The sequence below is a fragment of the Euprymna scolopes genome, chromosome 12, assembly GCF_053919585.1.
Source record: "Euprymna scolopes isolate OS-2025 chromosome 12, ASM5391958v1, whole genome shotgun sequence".
Lineage (NCBI taxonomy): Eukaryota > Metazoa > Mollusca > Cephalopoda > Sepiida > Sepiolidae > Euprymna > Euprymna scolopes.
In genome coordinates, this window is record NC_136493.1 from 2,495,852 (window position 1) to 2,518,085 (window position 22,234).

Genomic DNA, 22,234 nt, shown 5'->3' on the forward strand with positions numbered 1-22,234 from the left:
AACAAGCCACCTCTTCCTCCATTGTAACACATGTTCAAGATGAGAGGAGAGAGAATCAGAGAGAACTTGGTCGTTTACAGACTTTGATGTGCTGTCATAGATGGTAGTGTCGTCAGCATAAATATCTATGAATGATCTAAGGATGTGATTTGGAAGATCATTGATGTAGATCAGGAAGAGAGTAGAAATAAGTATGAACCCCTGAGGAACTCCAGCATTAATACTATGAGCTTCTGATTTCTGCCCATCAACCACTACATTTATGAACCTATCAGAGAGAAATGATTTAATAATTGAGAAGACATTTCAAGCTATTCTGTAGCTGAAGATCTTGTGAAGTAGACCTTTATGCCATACCTTATCGAAGGCCTTTGATATGTTAATAGCAATTACCCTAGAAAGGAAGCGTCTGTTAAGAGATTTACTAATCGTATGAGATATAACAGTAAGCACATCTGCTGTAGATCTAGCAGAACGGAAACCATATTGCATGTCACTAAGAAGTTTATTTTTAATGAGGTGGTTGACTACTTCTCTTACACAGATTCCAGTAACTTATTCATGACGCACAGGAGACTTATTGGTCTGTACTGAGAGGGAGATGACCGATCACCTGAATTCTTAAATACAGGTTATACTGATGAGATTTTCCAGAGTGTTGAGAAGCAATTCTCCTTAACACAATGCTTAAACAGCTTTGTAAGTATGGGAGGTCTGACTGAAGTCTTTTTCAGCACTATAATTGGAATACCGTCAAGGTCAGTTGCTTTACTGGAATCAAGGTTTTTGATTAGCTTGGCAACATCACGCACAGATATTTGTATGTTGCATAGTATGTTTTCTGATATAGGATGAAATATGGAGACTGGCGGCCTCGGTCATATAGGATAGAATTTGCTGCAAAGTTTGGTTTTGTCTGATGCTGATGCAATTATTTCAGATCTATTGATGATGGTTGGGATAGAGCACACGCTTCTATTCAGGATCCTATTTGCTATTTGCCAAAACTGGTAGGAACCAAGCCGCTGCTCACCCACTTTGGACTTGACGGACTGAGCATACAACTCTCGTGTTCTTCATTACTCTTTTACAGTGGTTTTTGGTCTCATCCCGGCTGTACTTTTAAAAAAAAAATGCTCTTCTGAGGTTGCTTCAGTTCTCTCCAAACTCTTCAACAAATGCCTTAACGAATCATGCTTTCCTGACTGCTAGGAAACTGTTTTTGTGGTACCAGGTTACAAGAATTCTGGTGAAAGAACTGACCCAGTAAATTATCGCTCTGTTAGCCTACTCCCTCTTTTCGCCAAAATATTTGAGTCCATAATTAATCAAGCTCTAGTCCATCACCTTACAGTTGCTAAACTCCTGACCGACAAATAATATGGATTTAGGCAAGCCTGTGTTACTGCAGATATTCTAACTGTAATCTCTGAACGTATATACCATGCACTGGATAAGGCAGGGTAGGGGAGGGCAGAAGCCCTGGATATATCTAAGGCTTTTGACAGGGCATGTCACGATGGTCTTCTGATAAAATCAGATCCTATGGTATTACTGGACGAATGCTTAACATAATTAAATCCTTCTTAAGTAAGAGAAGAATCCAGATTGTCCTCTATGGTCATATGTCTAAATAATTTGATATAAATGCAGGTGTACCTCAGGGGTCGATCCTTGAATTTTTATTATTCCTGATATTCATAAATGACTTCCCTAATAAAATAGAGTCTGAGATGGGTATATTTGCAGACGACACTATGCTCTATAACAGGCACGAGGGAAAAACGAATGAACACATATTCAAGGCAATGGCGGAAACCCTTGAGGAAGATCTCTAGTCTGTGGTGGGATGGGGTAAGAAATGGATGGTTAAATTCAACCTTTTCAACCATCAATAGCTGTGGCTAAAGATACATTACCTGAAAGTAATTCGTTCAAACTCCTCAGCTTAACGTTCACAGGGAATATAAGAGCACAGATACATCAAGAGCATTGCCAAGGCTGCTGCAAAGAAGGTGGGCTCTCTCTATCGTGCTAGAAAGTTATTTACACCTGAAAGTATCCTGTACCTCTATAAGGCCACCATTCGCCCACGTATGAAGTATTGTTGTCACATTTGGGCTGGTGCATCTGCTACTTGTCTCTCACTCCTGGATAGGATTCAAAAGAGAGTCGCCAAACTGTCATCTAAGCTTCAACCTCTGTCCCATCGACGAAATGTTGCATCCCTCTGCCTGTTCTGTTCTGCAAGCATTTTAATGGTGGATGCTCTGACGAACTACAAGCCCTTGCACTCCCTTGACATAAATACCCCGGACAAACGTGATAAGCAGCAAAGTCCCACCCCTTCACAGTTGAGATCCCTAGATGTAAGAAAGCTTTCTACTCCAATAGTTTCTTCCCCAAAAGTGCTAGACTTAAGAATTCCCTTCCGGGTTCCTGCTTCCCCAACTGTACTGACATGCAGAAGTTCAAGTGTAATGTGAACAGACATCTTGCTGCTCAACTCCCTACATAATATCCCTACAACTTATGTCCCTGATAGTAACCCCCCTGCATCAAAGTTGCACTGTGCCTTGTTTGAGGTGAAAATGTAATAAAATATATATATAGATATAAAACGCATTGAAAAGAAATTAATATAAACGCACTTAGTTTTTACGTGTGAAAACTATTTCGAAGATATTTTGGTACTTGTTAAAATAGAGTCGACAGATCGATTTTTTTTTAAATATGTAGTTTTAAGCAAAAAATCAAAAAAATAAAATAAATAAAGTAACAACAGTACATGTCGAAAATAGTAATATATCCAGAAATTACGAAAATTCATTAAGTATAACAAATGCTATTTTATTTTTTTAAAAAAGTCCATCACTATGGTCATAAAAAAGTTCGCCATTGACATTTAAAAAAGGGAGATAAGTATGTTCCCTGCATTCGCAATCTTCAAGGTGTTTGCATCTAGAGAAAATTGCAATTTCCCCAATTTTCTGTAAAAATTACTTTTAACTATAAATAATTTTCTACTTGGTGAATTTTCGTACTTTTTGGATATATTACTATTTTCGACAAGATGCTGAAATGTTTGTAAAGTTATTCAAATAATTGAGCAATTTTCCCATATATATATATATATATATATATATATATATATATATAGGGTGGAATGATAAAATTATCTACCTAGAGAAGACGACATGATTCCATTTCCGTTTGGTGAAACTGGTTTTCTTTTTTTGTTGCAGACCATCTACTACTTGGACAGTTGTGTACAAATCCCAAGAGCGATAAGAGCCTTCTATCATATCTAAAAGTGACACAATGTTCAGCGAGCGAGATTGGAGATGTGCCACTGTACAACTCATGCTCTCTACTGATTCAAGTTATGAAAACAGGACCATTTCCATCACTCTCAAAATGCAAGTCCGGACGGTTCAATGCTTGAAGGCACAGCTCAATGAAGTTTCTGGCCACGGTTATGGTCTTTGGTGTGGTTTCAAGTGAGAGCCACATCATACCATCTCACATCTTTGAAGTCGGCTTGAAAGTCAACACTAAAGCATACCTGGATATGCTGAAGAGTGTAGTGCAATCAGGTGGCCGCTAGCACTCTGGGAGTGGCAGCAGGACTCAACGCTGATCCACAAGTTCAAAGAAACCAAGGTTGGCTGCAGAAGGAGTGATACAACTTTGCACCTTCTCTCACTGCCCCCCCCTTCTCCGCCGACCTAAACCTGGTGGTTTACTTCATTTGGTTATACATCAACAACATTACTAACATGACCTCCCACAACACCAAAGCCAGCCTGATCGCCGCTATTCGCTAAGTATTTGTTGAGGACACGCTGGCACTTGTGGAAAAGGCATGCTCCCAATTCTAAACTGTCTTCCAAACTGTGGAAGGTTCTACTTATAAACACTGGCGATAAGAACTGACGAATCAAATGGAATCACGTTCTGCTAGCAACCAATCAGAAACCAGAATTGCTCCACAGAAATATTGAATCTTTTAGCATTCCAGCACATAAATTTTTCATTTCAACACAAGAAAGATCTTTTGCTCTTTGCCTGTAAAATTATAAAGTCCATGACTTGTACAGAATAGCTACCCATCGGAAACTCTTCTGAAATGAAACATGGCTTTCAATTCAAGAACTTCCTCAAAAGCACTCGTCTACAACCACTACCAACAATTCCCCCCCCGACTCTAGCTGTGTCTAAATCTAAACATGAATTCCCTAACCCGAAAAACACCCGTCTAGCTGAATCCACTGTGACAAATTTCCCCCACTCTTTATCTGTGCCTAAATCAAAACGCGGATTCCATGAACAAAGCTTCTTTCTTAGAACTGCACGCCTGTGGAACTCTGTTCCGTCTGCTTGCTTCTCACCGGACTACAACTTGGATGTCTTCAAGTCCAATGTTAACAAATTCCTAATGAACCGCCCCCTTAAGTAAACATTTCATCAAATCTCCACACTAACGTAATGTACTTGTAATAACCCTTATCCCTGAGTGGCTTCCGGGCCTTGATAAGTGGTGATCACTGTGTAAAAAAAAACAAAAAAAACAAAAACAAAGCGTCTTTTCTAGAACTGCTCGCCTGTGTAACTTTGTTCCGCTGATCTACTTCCCAGATGACTATAACATGGTTGTCTTCAAGTCTAATGTAAACAAGTTCTTGATGTTTCACCCTTCAAAATAATCAAATTCTATCCAATTTCCATCCCCAAACGATCATTATGCTGCAGTCTTAGTGACCATTTTACTCTCATTAACCCTTATCCTCGAATGGCCTTCGAGCCTTAATAAGACATGACTTCCTTGTAAAAACCTTCAAATATGCATATCCGATTTTAACGAAATTTAGATCATATATAAAACATTAGTTCAGATTGTATTACATTTTCTTCCAAATACAGAGTGCGGCACAAATATATCCCACATTTTAAACTTTCAACTACATGTTGCTAATGATCTTATGTACGTGTCAATGATATTTTCATTTCATTTATAAACTGCCATTTTGTTTTCAGGTATCTTCATCAACCAATATGGTTTGGACAAGTGCACATCGTGCTTTTATTGTAAAAATGTTTTTGAAGGATGGTGAATTTCTTTCCGAGTTTATTATTCTTAAACTTTTTCTTCTAGGGGATGGGACATCCAACCAGATGTCTGACATTTACCCCTATTTTAGTGAGTCCAACCAAGAGATCTTTTCAGGATTCTAGCCGTCCCTTTCAGTGCAATCGTTTAAGTTAGGACGGCATAATGCTGTTCCAGATAGAAAATCAGTACAGCTATGAGTTGCAAATATCTGAGCTACAGGTTTGGCATTTCAAAAAAAGCCACCTGAAAGGCCTCGAAGCTCTCCAACGCCAGACAGTATTCGAGCTGTGAGACTTGGGTTACTCAGTCTCCTGCACGGTCAGCTCGCAAACATGTTTTTGCTTTGTCTGGGATTGTCTGATCAAACAGTCAGAAGAATTCTACACACTTATATGCAGTTTCATCTATACAAATTAATGATTGCTCAGAAACTGCACGAGCGTCACTGGGAAGATCGTACGTCAAAATGTGCAAGAGATTTCTGCCGCACTCTGTATATTAGAGGACAAAAATTCTTTAAAAAAGGAGAAAAATAATATGGTGTTACAAGCATAGTTAAACAGGACGTAATAGTGCTTCTCATTGGAGCCCGGGCAACGTGGGGTTTCCTGCTAGTTTGGTACGAATTAAGAAGACGTAGGTGATATCGGATCATACTGGGATGATCGGTTGTTGATAGTTAAAAATGTTACGAAATCTAAATGTGATCGTATAAAAATTTTACTCTCATTAACCCTTATCCTCGAATGGCCTTTGAGCCTTAATAAGACATGACTTCCGTATGTGATCGTATAAAAAAAAACTTTAAAAAGATGAAAATTTAAAGACTAAAGACAAAGTTTTAAAATGAAAGTGAATATTTTTTTTTCACTTAGGAGTCACCACTTATCAAGGCCCAAAGACCACTCGAGGATAAGTGTTAATGAATGTGAGTTGGTAGTGTAGTAATCGTTAATGGTGCGAATTGGGTAGAATTTGATTATTTATTGGGACGGCTCAACAAGAACTTGTTTACATTGGATTTGAAGCCTACCATGTTGTATTCAACTGGGAAGCAAGCCAGCGAAACAATGTTCCACGGGCGGGCAATTCTAGGAAAGAAACTTTATTCATGGCATCTGTGTTTGGATTTAGGCACAGATAGAGAGTGGAGGAAATTGTTTATAATGGTTGTAGCTAGTCGAGTGTTTTTAATGAAAGTTTTGCAAGAGTGGGGGCACAGACTGGAGTTCCGTTGAGCACTTGCCATGAAAATAACGATAGATAGGCTCACAACGTCTTTTGTGTGAGAAAGGGGTTGCCACGAAAGGAAAAGTGCATCAAAGCTGGTTTTGAACTCTGTCAATGCTGGATAGGAGGTGCCGAGCATGCCCTGACCAAATGTGTCAACAGGATTCCATTTCAAGATGTACCTGACCCTCATACAGATAGAGAACTGCATCGGAAGTAAAATACCTGATCGAACGGTAGAGTTATCCAACCATTTTCCCAGCAATATTGGCAACAGATTTGATGTATGTGTTCTGTTTTAGATCGGAAGTGAAGATCAGTCCTAGAAGCTTGTCAAGATATGGTGCTTCCCTAAGACGAGAACCATTCTTTTCAATATTATTTTTAGAACAAGAGAATATATAAATCATGTAAGTCTTTCCAAATATAATGCCTCTTATTTTTATTCCACCCGAATGGATCAGAGGATATTGCAAATTATATTGTTATGCACCCATCTCATGATGATGATGATGATGATGATGATGATGATCATCATCATCATCATCATCATCATCATCATCATCTCTCCTATGTTTTTCCTAGCCTTCTGTGAACTGACCCTACAACTTTAACTGTTCTACATTTACTAACACAAGAAATCTCATGTATTCTTTCAATGTGACCATACCATCAATGTCTCCTGTTCTGCACGCATCTTTCCATATTGTTCTGATCTAAGCCTGTCTTAGACATCCATTTTGCACGGAATTTATTCTATTATTCTTATATCATTTCTCTCCATGCAAAGCATGCCTTCAATCCTGACTGTTGATGATACTGATAACGATGAAGATGACAATAATGACGATGGTCACGGCGACGATGACGGCGATACCGATGACGAGAATGACAATGATGATGATGACGATGATGATGACAGTGATGATGACGATAGTGATGACAGTGATGATGATGGTAACGATGATGATGATGACGACGATGATAATGATGATAGTAATGATAATGACGATGATGATAACGATGACGATGATGATGACGATCGGGATAATAATGACGATGATGATGACGATGGGGATAATAATGACGATGATGATGACGATGAGGATAATAATGACGACGATGATGATGATGATGGTGACAATGACAATGACGATGACTATGACGGTTACCGTGATAATAATGGTGATGTTGATAATAATGATGATGATGATGATGATGCATAGGTAAAACGTAAGGAATGATGAATGAAAATGGACATCCTCTCCAGAATCAGCAGCCCCAAATTAGATGAAGAACACGTACATCTACGCTTTCATCAATTCGTTTGTGAAGCAATGCAATCAAACATGTCGTTTCCAATGCCAATCGTCTGATGTGCATCCGTAATTCTAGCAACGTTACAATTCCAGTCGGTTTACATGTCGGTGTTTGATATTTCTGTTTCATGCACGCAGTCAAATAATCCATTTTATATTAGATTGACATTTAACTCCTTCATCTACGAGGGTCGTTCCAAAAGTAAAGCCTCCTATTTTTTAAACTCGAAAAGTTGAAGAGCTATAAAAACGGGAGTTCGCCCATTAAAATGAGCAAACTTTTGTGTTCAAGAATTTATTTTTCTACATAGTCACCACCATTCTCAATGTCAGGAATTCAATGACGCATCTCTGCTTCTGACGTACGTCCATGGCAGGGATTCCTTTCTTAGAGTATCACACCGTCAATATCTACAAGAGAGAAAGATGGAAGGTTCAGGTGATGAATGCATAAGTTTAGCCATCATAACAATGCAATTTGTAATCCCCTCTGGTCCATTTTGGCGAAATAAAAATAGGAGGCACTACTTTTGGAACGCTTTCTCGTAGATAATTTTTATTAAGATGGAAATTATTTAGCCTTGTCAATAGTTGACGTTATAAAAAACGAACAGTGAATTTTGTCACTTTAATAGATGGACCAGAACCCGTGTCTCATTGAGTTTGTTCTTATTTGAGAACCCATCTTCATGCATGTTTTCGACTAGCTTTTAACTCATTTTTCTTCTTTGATGACGTCATTCCTCACACGGCTTCCACTTTTTCTAAGTATTCCCACGTTTTGACTAATACAACCTTTTAACTCGACCAGGCACCATATTCTTGGACGAATGAAAGGATATTCAAATGCAACAAAACCATTATAAAAATATACAGGGTGGAACGATAAAATTGTCTTTCTAGAGAAGACGACCTGATTCCATTTTTGTTTAATAAAAACCGGTTTTCTTTTTTTGCTGCAGACCATCTCCTAGTTGGCTAGTTGTGTACAAATCCCAAGAGTGATAGGAGCCTTCTATCATGTCTGAAAGTGACACAATGTTCAACGAGCGAGATCAGAGATGTGCCACTGTACAACTCATGCTCTCTACTGATTCAAGTTATAACAGGACCATTGCCAGCACCCTCAAAATACATCGCTGGATTGCCATGAATAACAGGGACATGCCCAGGATGATGAAAACAAAGTTTCCAGACACAATTATAGTATAAAGAAGTCACCACTTATCAAGGCCCGGAGGCCACCAGAGGATAAGGGTTGATAAGTCAATGGGAAAATATCATAGTAATCGTTAGTAGTGCAATTTTGGTAAATTGGATTACTTAAGGGGATGGCTCATCAATAACTTGTTCACATTGGACTTGAAGACGACCATATTGTAGTCAGTTGGAAAGCAGGAACATGGAGCAGAGTTCAACAGGCGTGCAGTTCTAAGAAAGAGACTTTGTTTATGGAATCTACGTTTAGGTTTAGGCACAGATAAAGATTGGGGAAAATTATTGATAGTGGTTTCAGCTAGACGAGTGTTTTTCGTGAAGGTCAGGCAAGAGAGGGCCATAGATTGGAGCTCAGACGAGCACTGGACATGAAAATAACAATAAACTAGAAACAGACTTGCAATGTCTCTTCTGTGGGGAAAAAGGTGGCTAGGCTATAAAGTCAATTTTGAAATCTGTCAAGGCAGGATAAGCTGCTTCTAGCAGCTCCTGCTCAGATGTGGCAACAGTATTCCATCCTTGGACGAACTTGGCTCTTATACAGGTAGAGAATTGCATCAGCAGTGAGATATCTACTGGAGTGGTAGAAAGATCCCACTATTTTTCCAGCAGCCTTGGCAACAGATTTGATGTACGTGTTCCATCTCAGATCAGGAGTAAAGGTCAGACCCGGAACCTTGTCAAAACATGGAGCCTCCCTAAGATGAGAGTCATCCATTTGAATTGATGCCAGACAGGGATCAAAGTGTTGTTGATGATATAAAGATAGGAGCTTGGTTTTAGATGCATTAAAAGTAACCAGCCACCTATTTCTCCATTGCACCACATGCTCAAGATCAGAGGAGAGAGAATCAGAGAAATTAATAATTTATGGCCTTTGAAGTTTTGCCATAGATGGTAGTGTCATCAGCATAAATGTCTACGAATGATCTTATGTGATTTGGGAGATCATAGATGTAAATCAGGAAGAGAGTTGGGCCCGGAATGGACCTCTGAGGAACTCCAGCATTAATACTGTGAGCTTCTGATTTCTGCCTACCAACCACTACATTTATGAACCTATCAGAGAGAAATGATTTAATAATTCAAAAGACATTTTTAGCAATGCTGTAACTGGAGATCTTGTGGAGTAGACCTTTATTCCATACCCTATCAAAGGCCTTTGATATGTCAATAGCAATTACCATAAAAAGGGAGCCTTCGTCAAGAGATTTGCTAATCGTATGAGATATAACTTAGCACATCTGCTGTAGATCTAGCAGAACGGAAACCATATTGCATGTCACTAAGAAGTTTATTTTTAATGAAGTGGTCGACTACTTCTTTATTTAACACAGATTCAAGCAACTTATTCATAACATACAGGAGACTTATCTCTCTTTTTTTTTTTTTCATTTTTCTTAAACTTTTTCTTCTAGGGGATGGGACATCCAACCAGATGTCTGACATTTACCCCTATTTTAGTGAGTCCAACCAAGAGATCTTTTCAGGATTCTAGCCGTCCCTTTCAGTGCAATCGTTTGTATTTCACTTGCACTTGGTTCACCGGGTATGCTTGCTATGTACTTTTTAAAGTTCTTTTTCATAAGCCCAGTTGCTCCTATGATGACTGGTATAATTGAAACGTCTTTTAATTTCCAATTTCGTTTCATATCATACATAAGTCCTTGATACTTTGTTATCTTTTCCCTCTCAGCTCTGTTAAGCCCTGTATACACTGACCTCTATTGGTCTATTGGTCTGTATGGTTTTGTGTGATCTCAAGTGAGAGTCACATCATGCAACCTCACATCTTCAAAGTTAGTTTGAAATCAACACCAAAGTGTATCTGGATGTGCTGAAGAGTGTGGTGATCCGCTGGTGCAATCAGCTGCATGCTGGCAGACTCTTGGTGTGGAAGCAGGACTCGGCGCCAGCCCCCAAGTTCAAAGAGACCCAGGTCTTACTTAAGAAGGAGAGCTACAACTTTGTACCCTTTTCTCACTGGCCCTCTCCTCCCCTGACCCGAGCCTGCTGGGATACTTTGTTTGGTTATACGTCGAGAACATCACCAACATGACCTCTCATAACACCAAAGCCAGCCTGATCGCCGTCATCTGCCGAGTATTCGCTGAGCTCCTTATAGAAGAAGCATGCTCTCATTCTAGACCTGTATTGAAGTGATGATTGAGGCTGAAGACGGCTACATTAAATAGATGTCAGCTCTACTACATAAATAAGTTATCTGAATGGATCTTTTCAATAAAAGTTTTAAAATAAAGCTGTTTTCTTTAGGGCGACAATTTGTATTGTCTCACCCTTCAGATGACCCAACGTTTAATGATAATCCATATCCGCACTCGCATAAGTGTAGGCATAAAAGAAACTTTAAAATTTCTCCGTTTATATAAATATGTGCTTAAGACGAATTTATCAATGCTGGATTTGGAATAATATTTTGACAGGCTGCCGACAAGCCGATGTAGATATTTGCGGAATGAAAATCTCATATTCTTCTCAGTCTAAGAATATCCAACGCAACCATGTCATGAACATTGGCATAAACATTGAAATAATTATTTTGTGACTATTAACGCAGTGTTTCTTTTAACAACGTATCTACCACAATAAAAATGCCACCCATGCGATTGTTCCTATTTACTATGCCTTCCCACGGGACAGAGTTAGACACCAGGGTCGTTTTTTAACGTGGAGAAAAGGAACAAAAATAAAAAAATTGTCTCAGTCATGAAGGATTTCTCCTCCACTGACAGAGAACAAAGAAATTGAAGTGTAGTATCTGTCGGATAACAACAACAAGCAAGAGCAAGATAGCCAGCAACAAGTTAAACTGCAGACCAGCTTAATGCAGGTACTGGTCTCCCGCTTTATGGTTTTTTTTAAATCAGAGATTTGCTTCTCCTAGAAAGGTTGTCTTCACCATGGCTCACGGGAGCCCTATCCACCCCAACACACACACATACATACACGCAAACACACACGGTACTAGTTGGCTGTTGACCCCGAAAAAGGGTTCATATATATATATAGACAATGCTTATCTGTAACCGTAGAGATTCAACATCTCTATCCACTGCGCCACCGGCCCCGATCCAGTTGTATTTTTTGGTCTTATAAATCCAGGTTTATTTGTTATCTGATCTTCCGTTATCAGGTCCGTACCGTAATTCATTGCAGATTATTATCCTTTTGTCTGAAGATAGCGGTTTCAATCCTACCCAAAGCTGGCCAGAAGCTTAGTTGCTCAAAACGTGGTGAGACGACGACAACTATGGAAGGCAGTTATTGCTGAGGATGCAGTTAGGAGATTCGGAGTTCCTATCCCGTCGCGGTAATCACCTGATAAAGGCCAGAGGAATAGTTGGCCGAAACGTCGTGAAACAACAACTAAATGATGAAGGTAATTGCAGTTAAATGGGCAAACAGCAAAAAAACAAACAAAAAAAAACGTTAAATAAATAAAATAAACAAAAGTCCAGCTATAATTCGTCGCTGTCAACTTTCTCTCTCAACTTCCAGCACACGTTCTGCCAATCACCTCTGCCAACAAGCATTTTATTAGAAAACTGACTTAATTCCATTTGCATATGTGTTGAGATCTCGTACAATTCCACGAGACTACACCTTATAAAGCTACGGCCACCATCTTTAATCTCTCTTTCTCTCTCTCTCTCTCACCTGAAGGTAAGTCGTATAGCCACATAATGCACATACAAGTGGGCGCTTTCTTCTTTGCTTATTATATTCAACTCTACAATAAATGAATGAACTCATCTAAAAAATTCAAACATGCATTTTTTAACATTTTTATTTTATTTTTCTTAACTTGATTCTTGGCTGAAGTTAAGACTCGTTTTTTGAATCCATGTTTTCTCGCAAATCCATAAGTTCTATCGTTCTGAGAATCAGACTCTTATTATTGATTATATTAGACATCAGCGAATTCTTAAGAACATCGTTTCAAGTAGTTTGTCCACCGCTAACCAGACATAAACAACTACAAGTGCTTTTAGAGGGAGAAAGATAGACTAAAGGAGAAGAGCAAAGGGGAAAGATAGATTAAAGGAGAAGAGAAAGGGGAAAGAAAGGAGAGAGAGAGAGAGAGAGAAGAAGAAGAAGAAGAAGGAGGAGAGAGAAATGAAGGGAAAGAGAAAGAGAAAAGGTAGATAAACTGAGGAAAAAGAGGGATAACAAAAGAGAAGAAGGAGAGAAAGTGAGGGCAAGGATAGAGAGAGGGGAAGAGGTATAGAGAGGTAAAAGATATGTAGAGGGAGCGGGGGGGGTAAAAAGCGAGGGAGAGGGAGAGGGAGAGAAAAAAAGAAAGAGGAAAAGAGGAGAAAAAGGCGAAAAGAGAGAGATGGAGAAAGAGAAAAAAGAAAGGAGAAAGAAAGAGAGAGTAAGAAAAATACATGCATAAACAACTCTAAGTGTTTCTGGAAAGAGATAGATAGAGGAAAGAGGGGAAAGAAGACGAAAAGAAAAAGAGAGGGAGAAAGAGAAAGAGAAGAAGGTCACACTTTGTTAACTAAGCTCCAACTCCTGTCCCATCGCCACAGTGTTGCATCCATGTACCTGTTTTACAAATATTTTAATGGAATGTATTCTGATGAACTCATTGCACTTGTGCCCCCTCGACGTACATGTCCCCGACTAACCCACTTAGCAACAAAATCACACCCCTTCACTGTTGAGGTCCTTAAATGCCAGAAAGCTTTCTACTCTAATAGCTTCTTCACTTGAACAGCTAGACTTTGGAATTGCCTTCCTGGTACCTGCTTCCCTGACTGTACTGATATGCAGAAGTTTAAATGTAATGTAAATCAACATCTTGTTAATCTCTCCTGGACATGGTCCTAAATAATAGCGCCTTACGGCTAAGTGGCGATATGTTAAAAAAAAAGAGGTAACTGGAATGAGAAAAAGAGAAGGAGGAGAGAGAGAGAGAGTAAAAGGGAGGAATAGAGAGAGGAAAAGGGGGAAAAGGGTGAGAAAGGGCAGTGGATGAGATAGAGTGGAGAGAGAGAGAGAGAGAGAGAGAGAGAGAGAGAGAGAGAGAGAGAGAGAGAGAGAGAGAGAGAGAACAAAAAGAAAGACGGCGTGATCGAAAGCGATATATATATATATATATATATATATATAGAGAGAGAGAGAGAGAGAGAGAGAGGGGAGGGAGAGAGAGAGAGAGAGAGAGAGAGAGAGAGAGAGAGAGAGTAATAAAAAGGCCACTGCCTTGGGTCTTAATGTCAATGGCTTTATAAGTTAGTCATCGTCCGATTTATCCGATGCCAACCAATAAACCGCCGTATCTTCTGAACGAGTCTATTCAGCCAAAAACACTTCATGTTAGCGAAAGAAATGTGTTTCAAAGAAGAAATAGAAAATATTAAAAATAAAAAGTACATAACAACGAATCGTTGTGATGCGTTTCTTCTCGAACGAATAATAGCAGTTTCTGGCTTTAATCCTAGATTTTTTTTTTTTTTTTTTTTACATGGGTGTCACCACTTATCAAGGCCCAGAGGCCACTCAAGGATAAGGGTTAATAGGTATACATTAGTCATTGTGATTTTAGCATAGTAAACAGTGGGAATTTTGTAACTTGGATTACTTTTTTTTTTTTTTTTTTTTTTTTTACACAGTGATCACCACTTATCAAGGCCCGGAAGCCACTCAGGGATAAGGGTTATTGCAAGTACATCACGTTAGTGAGGAGATTTTATGAAGTGTTTAATTAGGGGGCGGTTCATTAGGAATTTGTTAACACTAGACCTGAAGACATCCAAGTTGTAGTCCGGAGGGAAGCAGGCAGACGGAACAGAGTTCCACAGGCGTGCAGTTCTAAGAAAGAAGCTTTGCTCATGAAATCCGCGTTTTGATTTAGGCACAGATATAGAGTGGGGGAAATTTTTCACAGTGGATTCAGCTAGACGGGTGATTTTCGTGAAAGTTTGGCGAGGGGGGACCAGGGATTGGAGTTCAGACGAGCACCTGCCATGAAAATAACGATAAAACAAGGATAGGCTCGCAAGATTAACTTGTTTAGTCAAACTTTTGCGATTGTTCGTATGATTTAGATTCTTCACACTACTGTTCTCATCTTAAGTGTTATTTTCACAACGTTTTTGTCGATGTAACCTCCGACCTTCTTCAGGTCTATCTTGAGAATCTTTCTGTCGAACTAAGAAATCTGCACGGAATTTCGATTGTGAAAAAACACACACAAGATGAAAACAATAGTCGGAATCGTTTAATAATAAGAATTATCAATCTTCATTTAAAAATATTCAGAAACAAATTACATGTTTCACTAGCAGAGAGACCCGATGTTGCCCGGGATTGAATGATGATCAACGAATGTTTCACACCCCCATATTTTTATTGTCATCGAAATCAATGAAATGGCCAATTTTTCAATGAAATCGATTGATTGCTCTAATTTGGGACCCATCGCGGTGTAGTCAGAGGAAACGTCACATGACTTCCCCCAGTGACTTAGTCCACAAGTGATTGTAGTCTACATTGTGCTGTAGAGAACCTACTATTCATTTTATGAAAATAATTTTTATATATAATGGCTTGAATTCAAGTTTAAAATGCAAAAATCAAGTACCATGCTTCAATTGTGCTCTAGACAGAAACATTCATTTTGAACGCACCCCTGTCATATCAAAGAACCTCCTGTTGATTTTATATGCTTGGCCTTGCTGCTTGTGTGGTGATAATGGCTTGAATTTAAGTTTAAAATGAAAAACGCAAATGGTGAAATTGTACTTTAAATCGAAACACACAGACACACACACAGACACACACACACACACACACACAAACACACACACACACACATATATATATTAATTGTAGTGATTCAATGAATTAAACCCTTATTGAAATGAAGTGTTTGAGTTTCATATCAAAGATTTGTATTATTGACTTTGGGTGATTAGATTGTTTGTGTACATAAAATAGGTTTAGATTTGGTTTATGGTAAGGAGTGTAAGATTCATAACATAGATTTAAAGATGCATCTAAAAAGTTGGATATTTTTTTGTTTGGGGCGGCATCGATTGTTAATCCAATGTTTTGGAAAAATTAGTGTCGTTTTTTATATAGTGTTATTGTATTGACTTGGTCTTGCGGGGGTAACGAATAATGCGTCATCCCTATATAGCCCTCCTTGTAGGTTGTTGAATTCTATACTAATTTCTTTTAATAAATAATGCTCCACTAAGTCGGTTACTTATGCACTATCGGACAATCCCATTATTATGTCAAAGTCATTGGGGGTATCTTTCCTTGTCCAATATTTACCTTCAAAACTTATTAGGGATCGTCTGGCTAGTAGGATTAATTTAATTTCTAAATCCGTTATGTCCGAATGTTTTTTTTTTCAAATATTAGTGCTTATTTAATAGTATTGGGGAGATTGAGTGATAGTAATTATTTATATCGAAAGCTTAGTTGTTGCTATCCCTAAGTTTTAAAACCCAATTTATAACTGAGTCAGTGCATTGCCACAGTGGGAATTTAACTTTGTCTCTAATGGAAGGTATGATTCTATCTAAGATTTTCTTGCTTACTAGACCAATATCCGACCTGGATGTACAAATTAGTCTAATGGAAGGGTTCTCGTGGAAGTTTATTTTGTGGTCTTTCAATGTAAATCTGGGAGTGCCAGGAGTGACAATTTCTGTATCTTCATGGATATTCATAAGGTTAAGTAAGTTTTTAGCTTCTAATTTGATTTCATCTATTTTGTTTTCGGGAGCAGATTTATAGGATTTGTTTAATTCTTTGTATATAAATTTCTTATAATTGCAATATTCTAGTTTATAATAGTTTTTGGTTTTATCGGCTGGAACAAATATGTGTGAACTTTTACTGACTTTTGTAGCGAAATTATTTATTTTCCTAGTGGTATCATGAGGTGTATGTCTGTTATTCTTAAATTTTATATTTTTGACTAAATCAATCAACATGTTTTCAAAATGGTCAAGTTCTGGGTTAAACATAGGGTGATGATTTGTTTTAAGCCCATAGAATTTAGCAGCAGTTCTTTGTAATTTTCTCTGTTCACTATTAGAGTTAACTGGAAGACCTATTTTAAGCGTTTCAAGGTGTTGAACTTGTTTTTTTGTTATGTTTTTCTTGTTGGTGTTTTGGTCAAAGTGGTAAGCGTTCTATCTGACATTTATAAGGAATATATATAGAAAATTTATACAAGAACATACGACCCAGATATCTACTCAGCTATGCGGATTACCCAATATACAACTTGGATCTTATTACCCAACTGCTTTAAAAAACGTCCACCATGGATTTTACCACGCAATCTGGATCTACAATTTTCATATCCTTTTCTTCAAATCCTCTTGCTAGAGGACTTTAGATTAATTAAGTGTTTTGACTTTGACTTTCCATGTCTCACTGACTTTAGCAAATAGGGTACATACCTTTATAAGTATTTGCTAATATTTTCTCTCCTCTGATGAGATGGTAGACATCGAAACCTTATAGGTTAAGGAGATTAAATTTTTAAAGTATTCTTTGTCTTGCTTAGAATAATTAAAATCTTTGATATAGAACTCAAAAACTTAATTTCAATAAGGGTTTTTTTTTTGAAATTCATTGAATCACTACAGTCAATTTATTTGCTCTATCTTGTATATCGAGTAATTCTTATTTAAATGGGATAATACTTATAAAATATTACTGCCAGTAATATTTTATAAATCTTGTAATCACAGGTTTCCATACCAACTAATTGTTAAATAAAATTATTCTGAAGTATATATATATATATATATATATATATATATATATATATATATATATATATATATATATATATATATATATATATATACCTGCTGGCAAAACCAAACCGAAATGTTAATCATGTCGCTTAATATTTGAGTCAATTCACATGGCTTAAATTCTTATTGAGATATGTACATTACAATTGGTTAATTAATTTTAAACATATTAAACCTTTGGAATTATCCTTTTCTTATATATATATATATATATATATATATATATATATATATATATATATAAGAAAAGGATTATATATATATTATATATATATATATATATATATATATATATATATATATATATATATATATATATATAAGAAAAGGATAATTCCAAAGGTTTAATATGTTTAAAATTAATTAACCAATTGTAATTTTATTAATTATGACACACACACACACATATATATATATATATATATATATATATATATATATATATATATATATATATGATTGTTGAGCTGGATAAAATCCGACGATATGAAATAAAATGGAGATGGAAGGACCTGGATACTCAACGTTTCGCCCGATTTATGCGGGCTTCTTCAAGAGGGATGGTCATTGACGAGAGAGTCGGAGGATTGGGGCTATATATAATGATGGGGGAGAGCAGCGTGTTTTCCTTATGTAAATTAGATGTCATATATACATGTATATACATTTTATGAGAGAAGAACTAATTAGAGTAAACTAGTGTAGTGGATTACGTCTAAAAGAGAAAATATCGTAGAGATTAAAAATTGTGTTTGGAAATATAGCGGTGATAGATTAAATAAATAAAATGACACGAGATTACGAAAGAATTTTTTTTTTTTTTTTTTTTTTAAATTAGAAATAATTGAATTGGGATAAAATAGCGCAGTAACTTAAAAGATGGTATCTAAAAATAAGAATAGGAGGTGATAAAATGGAGTCTAAAAATAGATAATGATAATCACCTCCTATTCTTATTTTTAGATACCATCTTTTAAGTTACTGCGCTATTTTATCCCAATTCAATTATTTCTAATTTAAAAAAAAAAAAAAAAAAAAAATTCTTTCGTAATCTCGTGTCATTTTATTTATTTAATCTATCACCGCTATATTTCCAAACACAATTTTTAATCTCTACGATATTTTCTCTTTTAGACGTAATCCACTACACTAGTTTACTCTAATTAGTTCTTCTCTCATAAAATGTATATACATGTATATATGACATCTAATTTACATAAGGAAAACACGCTGCTCTCCCCCATCATTATATATAGCCCCAATCCTCCGACTCTCTCGTCAATGACCATCCCTCTTGAAGAAGCCCGCATAAATCGGGCGAAACGTTGAATATCCAGGTCCTTCCACCTCCATTTTATTTCATATATATATATATATATATATATATATATATATATATATATATATATATAGCCAGTAGAGTTTAGTTTCCTAGAAGTAAATCCAATGAAACAACACGTGTCTACCAAAATAGTGCTCAATGAGTGAACAGAGCAGGTATATTAATTTTATTTTATTTATTTTTGAAGGTAGTTCTTGGCCTGAAGACGTAATCCCCCGACGTGGGTGATTACAGAAACATGTATGCACATATGTAGCCATTAATGTTTGTATAAATAAAATTAATGTTTGTATAAATAAAATTAATATATATATATATATATATATATATATATATATATATATATCATAATTAATAAAAAAAATAGTCTTTAAAGATCAGATGCATTTTTTGTTTTCAGGATTAAATTTTACAATTTTAATAACATTATAACATTTTCATTTGTGCTGACTTACAAATATAATCTTGATAACAAAAACTACATCTGATTTTTGAAGACTATTTTGCATTGGTTTGATAAGCAATTCTTTTATTTAATTCCATTTTCATTTAATTTTATTTGCCTGTCTATATCGTTTGGTTTTTATTCACAAATTGATTGAAAACTTGAACTGAATTTGGAAACTGATATATGGAAAAAATTTTTTACCGGATTGATCAAAGATTTGCCAGATATCCAATCAAACTAAAGAAAAACTGTGGAAATATGTATATATTTGGCTTGTTACCAGCTTCCTTGGATTTATTAAAATACGCGTTGCATCTTTTTACCTGCCGAATACCAATAGCTTCCATTACAGGTTTTAGCATACACTTTCGATTTGAAGTTCAATATCCTTTTTTGCTTTTTTGCTGCATCAATATCCAATGTCCCTTATTCTATGTATCTAAAATGATTTAAAAACTTTAAAAACATTTAATTTAATTTTCTATGTTTATTACCTTTAGCAAATTAGGTGCAAACCTTTTATAATATTTGCTAATATTTTTCCTCCGAGGAGATGTATAAACATCGAAAACTCATGGGTTAAGGAAATATATTTTACTATACTGTATTCTTTGTCTTGCATACAATAACATTTCTATATTTGAAATTTAACTTTTTCAAAGCACAAATTTTAAATTCCTAAATTATGATATATGATTGCCGTCTCAAGATTCCTGTACTGCATTAAGTATCCTCTCATGTGTCCTCATGTGACTTTTAAGGCCTGCAGTTGACTTACAGGGGCGATGACAGGCATGACACACACGTTCAATGTCTTAATGGGGTTGATTGGATCCGGATGAAGAATATTGTCTTTTTGCAAAACCATGTGCCTCCTCAGTCCAGATGTAGAGCAGCATACCTTACAGCATATTACATACTCTCTCCTATGAGATCGCTGTGAAACATTGAATGATGATGGTCTGTTATTGTGACACTTCAGGTGGCTCACATATCCTGCCTTTGAAAGAAAAACGCGACCACGCGTTTCACAGATCCAATTTGAATGGTTGCCTGGCAAAAATTCCAGATCTCCCCTCTGAAGTGTTCTTTTCAGCTTTGCACGCTCCATTGTCTAAACCTGTAGAGAACCACAGCCATTTTTTTTCCAATTTCCACCAAGCGCCACGATCAACGTCAGTTTTTCCCAGATGTTGGTATCAATATCTGTATCCCTCAGAATGCTTTTGAAACCATCTTTGTAGCGCTTTCTGGGCTTATGTTGTGAACGCTTACCACTCGCAAGTTTTCCATAGAAGAGTCTCTTTAGGAGACGATCATCACCCATAATGTGATCTGCCCAATGCAACTGCACAGTGATAACCATGATTTCAAGGCTCGGACAACGTGCTATTTCCAGTACCTCTGCGCTCGGTATGTGCATTTGCCATTTGATATTCAAAATTCTTCTCAGAAACTTAAGAGGGAAATGTTCAAAAACCTTAATGTGTCTCTGATGGGTCGTCCATGTTTCTGAAGCATATCGAACCACTGTGACAACACACGCCATATACACATCCAAATTGATATATATATATATATATATATATATATATATATATATATATATATATATATATATATATATATATATATATATATATATATATAGCGATTAGAGCATTGTAAAAGTGGTGGACAAATGTTTGTTTAAATAGACATTTGGCGAGATAATTTACGGGCGCCGCTCCCGTGGGTCGATCGGTAGAACTGCTGACTGTCAACGCGATGGTTCTAGGTTCAATCCTCGGCTTGTGAGAGGTGCTAGTCTATGAGTTGTGATACAACGAAACAGGACTGTATGTCGATGACTATGAATATATATTATATATATATATATATATATTATCATTAGACATATTATAGATTAAGACACACACACACGCACACACACACACACACACACATATGTGTGTGTGTGTGTGTGTGTGTGTGTGTATTGAAGCGTCATATATTAGAACCCTTCAACCCACTAGAAATGATATCGCATTCGAGAAAAGCAGTAACGTTTTAAAATGCCTGGCGTAGTTCTTATTCGACGGACTTTGTTAACGGTGTCCACGAACTTGCTGATTTTAATACTCGAATTTTTAGTCGACCTATAGTTTTAATCAACTTTTCATCGACTCTATATATTTTAACTAAGCGCCGTTTACTGTATATTTTAGTTTTCACTTTTAATTCTCATTTTCGCTCCTTCGGACTTTTACTTCAACACCTGATCATGATTTATGGATGAATCGAAAGCGCTCGTGACAGCAACAACTATTGAACTTTTATTAATATTTTTGATTTTCATACAAAAAAAGATTATACGGAAAATTTAAAATTTAAGCAAAGAATCATAAAGCAAAGTGTCACTATTGAATTTAATAACATTTGCTTGAATATATATATATATATATATATATATATATATATATATATATATATATATGTATGTATGTATGTATGTATGTATGTGTGTGTGTGTGTGTGTGTGTTTACATATCCGACATTTTTTACACTTTTTTATCTGGCAATTTATAACTACAATAAATTGCGGTTTCATTTAACGCCTTAACTAGCAAATTCTAGCATTGCTACAAATATAATTTGCTGATTTCGTTATGTCCTCTGATGAGAAGAAGAAGAAGAAGAAGAAGAAGAAGAAGAAGAAGAAGAAGAAGAAGAAGAAGAAGAATAGCATTCTTAAAAATCCTCAGAATAAGG